We start from the raw sequence: 7,894 nt of genomic DNA, 5'->3' as shown, positions 1-7,894 counted from the left end.
AAGATGCGTGGTGACCTAGGAGTAAGGCACAGGTTGCATGACCTTTCCTGAGTTAGTGTCCCAGTCCTGTGTCCTCACTTCTGCCATCGTCTAATTAGATTGAGCCGTTGTCATCTGGCACATAGTCACAATGACGAGGCACATCCCTTATCTCTTATCAGAGTCCCTATCAAAGATTGTGCAGCCACGGTTTAAAAGCACAACCTTTTCCCTGAGTATATCTTTAAGTGCTTAATCAAATAGATTACGGTATTTAGTTGATATTTTTGTTCGCAGAAAACAAGTAAGAGGTTTTAAAAATGAGTGTTTAACATTGGAAAATAAAAATCCTACTGGCTTTATTTCATATTTTGAAATTTATATACACTGTGATTTGCCTGGAGATAGCTACCACACTTGTTATTTCCTGTGTTTATGCCTGCATGTTTGGATGTGTGGATTTATATGCCTGTGTGCTCTACACATGCTTATATGTATGTGAATACGTGAGTATGTATGTATATGTATGCATGTGTATGTAAGTGTATTTGTGTGTGTGTAAGTATTTGCATGTATATTTATGGGTATATTTTTTGTATATATGTGTTGGGGGCATGGGACACTTAAAATTGGCTCACTGATTTTTCAGGAATGTAAAACAGTGTGATTAATGTGGCTACTATTATATCTGTTCTTCCTAATCATTGGTCAGTATTTCCCCTCATCCAGTCTCTGGTAACCAGAATTTTACTCTCTGCTTCTGTGGGTACAATATGCTTGTATACAAGTGTGACATGAAATAATAGCCTATTTATCTTTATGTGTTTGGTGTACTTCAGGGTTACATTCTCCTCCAGGCTCCTTCACATTGTCTCGGGTGACAGACTTCCCTTTTTAATGGCTAAATAGTATTTCACTGTTTGTATGTTGGCACGTTGAATGGAGTGTAACATAACAGAGCTACCAGTCCAGATAGGGAATCAACCGCCACGCCCCCTTCCCTGACTTCGTTCATTCTAGTTTCCTACTTTCTCTAAAGCATATTGAAATATTTCCTGGTTTTCTGAAATTTTATGTGTACTAGTGTTTTGCCTGGGTATACATGCATACCATATGCATGCCTGGTATCCTCAGAGACCAGAAGAAGGTGGGAACTAGGGTTCCAATGGTTATAAGCCAACATATGGGTGTTGGGAATCGAACTCAGTAAGTGCTCTTAAGCACTGAGCCATCTTGTCAGCTTCCATAAGCATATTTTAAATTTTAATTTTGTGTGGTATATGCATGTATGTAAAATCAAAGGCAGGCTAAAAGTGAACATTAAGCATATTCCTCATTTATTTCTTTATCTTTTGAGACAGGGTCTATGTCTTACCTAGGGATTTTATTGGTTCGATGAAAATGACACCATGGCTAAAACCAAGTTGGAGAGGAAGGGTTTATTTGGCTTACACTTCTGGGTCATCTTTTATCACTGGAGGATGTTAGAACAGGAACTCAAGCAGGGTTAGAACCTGATAGAGGCCATGGAGGGGAGCTGCTTACTGACTCGTGCTTTTTATGGCTTGCTCAGTCTGCTTTCTTATAGAACCCAGGACCATCGGTCCTGGGATGGCCCCACCCACTATAGGCTGGGCCCTCCCCCATTGATCACTAATTGAGACAATGCCTGATAGCTGAATCTCATGGAGGCATTTCTTCAACTGATGTTCCGCTCTTTCCTCGCTGATGAATCAATCTAGCTTGTGTCAAGTTGACACACAAAACCAGCCAGTTCAGTCTCCCTCTGGGTTTCACTGATTCGGCTAGACTGGCTGGCTGGGCGAGCCCAGAGATCCTCAGGTCTTCACCTCGCCAGCGCTGGGTTTACAGGCATATGCTGGCTGCAGTGCCTCACTTTTATGTGGGTTCTGGGATCCAAACTCTGCTTCCGTTTACCAACTGAACCCTCTCCGCAGCCATACTGCACGAGGACTATTTATAAACCTTCACACCTGGGATTCCTTAAGAGAATGTGAATTAAAGTTGATCCAGGCGACACAAGTTTGCCTCTCCCGGTATTTGTCTGTTGCTATGGCGGGAGGGCCTCGGCTTCCTCTGGCCTCGGTTTCCCCGAGCGCTGGAGAGCCGGTTGGGGATAAAATGGGAGAAACATTGTTTCTGACTGGAGCTTAGCACAGAAAAGGGATGCATAGTTAATGGCCTTTTGTGACAACCTTATTTTCACAATCTAGTGGGGCCATATGTGGCCTGTGGTGACAGATGGTCCCAATCTGCTGCTGCCAGATAATGGCTTGTTTAGAGGCTCAGGATGGCTGTGACAAGTTTCAGCTGGGCCAGCTGTTGACCCTGTAACTAATGCTTGGTCTGCCTTGGATGCTCGCCCTCAACAGAATGTAAAAGGCACGCCTCTGCTGCATGGGAGGGTCCGCGTTTCTCCGCCCGGAGCAGTATTATATAGTCTTTTGAAAAAATATCACTCCATCCCCTTTTGCTCCCACAAAGAGTCCTGTGGCGGGGGCCAGGAAACCCAGATGTTGGTCTCATTTTGTTGGCTACTGGGTGTCTAACTAGAGAGGCTTCACATAAAACGTTTTGGGCTCCTGTTCCTAAGATGGATCCTGATTGGGTCATTTTACCGGTTTCACTTTATTATTGTGTGGCGTTTAGATTTGTTTGTATCCAAATTGTGGATCAGGAAAATGCTGAGTATTCATGAGCACACACAGTGTTGAGTTCTATGCTAAGTTCATCATCTTCTCTTTGAACAGCTGCTAGGTGTTGGTATTGCTGTCCAGCCTTTCATACATGGGAATGTAAGGAACAGAAGCGTGTCACGTTCCTAACGTCAACGGCTGGGACAAGGCAACGGTGGGATTTGAACCTTCACATCCTCTAGCCTCATGCTATGCTGTCTCCTATGTGACTTGGAGATTCAGAGAGGGAAATGAAGTCCCCAAGTGTTAACAGCCGATGCTGGGGAACTTCTCTTTCCTCTCCTGGCAGGCTTTGTCAGCACGCCTGTATTTGTTGTATGTTGGGGTACCGCCCTAGTCTACGGCAGGAACTAGGGACTTGTCTCCCCCAGAGCAAGCGCTAGGGAACCAGCCTCTCGGAGCTCCCGTGATGTGTGTTTGGAAAAGTCGACTGCTGTGGACCAGCTGGGGAAACTTGGGGCTAGGAAGGCGTTCTCCCCTGGGAGAAACCACTGCAGACTGTTCACATCTCTTCTGGGCTTAAACCGCACGAACAGATTTCTCATCTTAAGTTCCTTTATTTAGTTCCCGCTTCTGAAACCTCCTATTATGTGGGCCGTGTGTTTCCTGGTCATATGAATTTGGAGACAGTGATCCCTTTCTGTGAAGAATGACCTCATTCTCCTCATGGAAAAATTACTTTGGCATTTGAGCAAATAGGAATTAAATTGAAACCCAAGCCATTTCCCTGACTGTGGTAACCTTCTCCACCCTGCGCCTCTCCAGTGTTTTCCTGTGGACACTGAGTTACATTTCTTCCCCCTCTAGGCTCAGGTTTAGTGTAAGAATATAATATAAATATTGTTTAAAAGGACCTTCTCTGCCAAGCACAGGATAAAAAAATTTGATCATGCAATATTAAGAAAAAAGAAAGATTAGATATGTAGTTGACCTTGAAGTTTCTCTATGGAGGCCCTTGATCAGCTAAATTTTCAACTGGGATTTGAGTCTCAAGAAGATTTTTTTCTTTTTAATGAAAGAAAGCTTGTGAGGGTATTCAAACGCTGCCATTGTTGGGTCCAGGAAAGAAGGGGTTTTATGGTTCCCATATGATGTTGCCAGCTTCTTTGTCCATTTGATGATATTTTTACTTTGATCCCCATTTCTTCCATCTGGCCCTAGTGGGTTGTCCCCTCCTGTGCCTGCCATGGGGAGCAGAGAACACTCCTTAGGGCCTGTAGGAGGCTGATTGGATTTAATTAGTGGTGAGATCGGTAGCCCATAGTGTTAGCGAAGCCTGCTTGCAGCCCAGGGGCAAGCAGGTCAGAGCTGGAGACCACGTGAATTAATTAGAGAGGAGCCATTGAGCCCACAGGTGACACAGATCCCCCATTTACTGGGGGCCGAGCAAAGTTCCACAAGGACTGCTATGTATTAGGTTGGCGTTATACATTTAGAATATGATTTTCTGCTCTAAAGATGATCGGTGTATATCGCGACCCACGCCACCTACCCATGCACTGTTCCCAGCAAATAGAAGTTACAGTATAGATACATTAGATCTGTGAGACAGGCCAGGCCAATAAAGTTGCTGCACCACACCCAGTTGTAGAATAAGCAGATCAGTTGGTGTCCTGGCCCTTCCATCATGACCTAGGCTTTCTCTATTGGCACTGCTCGACATTTTGGGTCAGTCAAGTTTTCTGTGGGGAGATGACCTGTCCACTGTGTGTGCTTGTTTGTCTGGTGGCAGCCTGGCCTCCACACCCACCACGCCAGGTGCCAGATACCGCGCCAGCTGTTACCTGGGGAGTGCATGTCCTCTTCCCCGCCCACTGCTTCATACTGCCACTTACCCAGAAGACTAAAAGTCAATGAGTTCACTTGTGCTTACGCGAATGCCTATACATGTATAAACGTGCCACTGCGGTTTGAGTGTTTGAGCTCTCTCAAATTCTTATGTTGAAGAGAAATCACCAGTGTCAGAGCTTTGGGAGAGGTGATTTTGGAGAACGCTCAACTTTCACGTGTGGGGGGTACAGCGCTTCCAGAAAAGACCTGAAGGGGTGCATTTGTAGCCGTGTGGTATGAAGACACAGTAAGAAAGTGAACCAGGAAGTGTTCCTTCATGAGACGGTGGGTGAATCTGCTGGCACCTTCAGCTGGGACCTTAAGAACTGTGGGAAAGAAATTGCTGTCACTTGTGAACTTCCCAGTAGTAGTAGTAGTAGCCTCAATGGACGGAGACAGATTTTCTCCTTTTCTCAAATGGCGGTCTTTTACATACCATGAGCTTCCTGTGAATAGATGACCAGCTCAGCTAACTTGAATTTACTAGAGTGACTCTCCTTCCACTTGAAAAGCCTATTCACCCTGAAGAATGGGGTGACAGCAGATCTGATCCTCTGCAGATTAGAACCGAGGTGGAGAGAGGCTGTCAAACCGGATCTGCAAGGCTTTGTTCTATTGAGTGAGGTCATTCAGAGTGAAACTGGAGACTACACTGTAAACACTTGGCTTTAGCTTGGCATCCCAGTGGCACTTAGCAAAGGTGTCCCTGGATCTTTAGAGGAGCCAGGAAGAAATTCATGAATTGACTCATTTTATTTTATTTACTTTCTCTTCCGGTAAAATCCATGTTTGTTTTTAAATAGTAGGGGAACTGAGTGTAGAATGACATCCTTGGGATTGTTTAAGGGACAATGAAAGGAGGGGATATTTTACAGCTGTGTCATCAAAATCCTAAAAGCATAAGATGAGTCAGGTTGTCTGTGTCCACAATCTACTGCAGGGGAGTACTGGGCACTGAGATTATGTCCTGACAAATCACTGTCTGATTTCTCTCTTCTTGTCTTTGACACAGTGGATCAGCTTTCCTCTTGTGATCCTCTTGTCTAGGCTTCCTCTGTATACACACTCCACCACCAGGGCCCCCGTTTGTCTTTTTTGCAGGCTTCTGTCTATGTGGCTCTGGGTGGTGGGGTTTTCCAGAGTTCATTTTCTTTCCTTTGGTTGTTCTTTCACTGACTTTACTAGGTCCCAGCGATGCACAAACCTATACCTTTAACTCACTGCTTTAACTCACTGGCTCGCATGCTCATTTGTGTCACTAACATCCCCTCCTGGACGTGGTCTAACAGATACCTCAAACTGAACATGGTCCAAAGTGGGGCAGTTTTGCCCTTCCCCTAGCCCTCTTGTGCTGGCCATTGGCCTCAGTGATTCTCGCTTGCTTACTGTAGTCAGTGTCTTTTCAAAGTCTGAGAATGACGCCATGAACATTGTACCAAGCCATTTTCTAGTCCTGCTCTTGAATGGCATCCTGTTAGGCCACGAATAAAATCCCATCTCCTTTATGTTGCTCACATGACTTAAAATATCCAGCTCCTGCTCTTTCGGCTTTGCCTCTAGGATTCTCCCTCGTTCCTGTCTCTCCCCCACATCCTCTTCTGGGCTTCTGTGCATCTCCTACAGGGGTGACCTCTCCAGAGTTTCAATTGCTGCCACCTCCCAACACTCAGCTCTTAACTAAGGCACTTCCTGTCATACCCTGCCCTTTCTTTTCCTCATAGCACTCATAAGCACCCTCTACTGTGTCATACATTTTATCACACTTCTTGAGAGAAGGGAAGTTCACTGAGAGGCTATTTCCTAGGCACCTGGCAAATAGTAGGTGTGTAATGAACACACATGTATCACACAGCGGGTATTTCTACAGTCACGTCCTGACCTCAAACCTTCAAGCCCAGCCGGCTGAAGAGAAGTAGCTGGAGGGAAGTAATCTAGTCCAGAAAAGGGTCATTCACACAGCCCAGAGTCAGGGAAACAGTTGGTTTGAACTCTTAGGTGACCCTTAAGCAATTGTCTTTGACCTCTGAGGGAAGGAACCATACTCAAGCTGGGAAGACACATTCAATGGCTTTTAGGCATTTATGTAACTTGTTCTAGGACTTCAGGGTTTTTGATTTTTTCCCATTAGTGTAAATAAAAATTAACCCCCCCCATTGTCTGCATTTTCAGACAAGACCTTTTCATCCTCCATTTTAAAAGGGAAAAACAAAGCAAAGGGGATAGCAGAGGGAGGAAAACAATTATCTCTCTTTAGACCGTCTTCGTTCCCACTAGGAGTTACACTCCCATTGGTGTATCTAAGAGCATTCATTCTCTGCAGTCTGCCCAAGGCAAGTTGTCTGCTTTGGGTAATGTCTGTGGTCATCCCAAAGTGCCAGGAAGCAGAGGACAAGACTGCATGATAGGGCAACACATACAGATGCTGCCACAGCTGGAGAGTCTGTCAGTTACCCATGTGTCAGTCTCCCGCAGGCTCAGGTCTGTGTGTGTCTGCTGCCTTTGGGACTGTCCAGGGAAGAATGATGCTATTCATGGTCCCCTTAAAGGTCCTAAAGAGTGACTGACTTAGTCCAATATCTTCTCAGTGGGAAGCACAAGATGATGCTTCATAGAACATTTCAAGTTCCTCTGCACGGCAAAACTTTCAGCCACGAGTGCAAACTACCAGCCAGTTTTGTACCCTGGTAGTGGACATCCCAGGAAAGTAGCAGGGAGTTGGAAAAAGAGATCATGAGTTTTGAAATCAGTACGATAGGGCACCACTGTCCAGCTAGACTCTTGACAAACAGTTCTGTGCAAGTGAAATCACAGACCTCTCCATTGCTGCCGTCTGCACAGGGTATGGCGAACACTGGGCACTCAGCTGAGGGCATTTTCTTCTATCTGCTCCATGATGCATGTTTTACAGCCAGAGAGCTAAACCCCTCACAATGCCCACCTATTAAAGAAGTGAACATCGAATTATTCTTTACAAGTATAAAGGCATTCACGTGTACAATTTGATTTCTCTTAATCCTAAAAATCAACATGTGCTGGATGTAGCTCAGTTGGTGCTTGCCTGCCTAGCCCGTATAGGGCACCAGACCACACAAATGGGGTGTGATAGCATGCACCTGTAATCCTAGCAAGAGGAATTGAAGTTCAAGGTTATCTTCTGCTACGTAGTGAACCGAGTCAAAAAGGAGAAAAAGGAAAGTGAGCATTTGTGGAAGAAGAAGGTAGGATTAAGAGGGGGAGGAAATCCCACATCACAGACCAGCAAAAGCAAGCCAGAGGGTTGATTGAGTAACCCAAGATTAATGGGGTCAGGTCCCAAGTTTAAGATGAACCGAAAGCACCTAGTCTTGCAGCCTTGTGCTATTCTGCCT

This window comes from Mesocricetus auratus, unplaced genomic scaffold (assembly GCF_017639785.1).
Source record: "Mesocricetus auratus isolate SY011 unplaced genomic scaffold, BCM_Maur_2.0 Super-Scaffold_100011, whole genome shotgun sequence".
Lineage (NCBI taxonomy): Eukaryota > Metazoa > Chordata > Mammalia > Rodentia > Cricetidae > Mesocricetus > Mesocricetus auratus.
Note: the sequence above shows the minus strand (reverse complement) of the source record.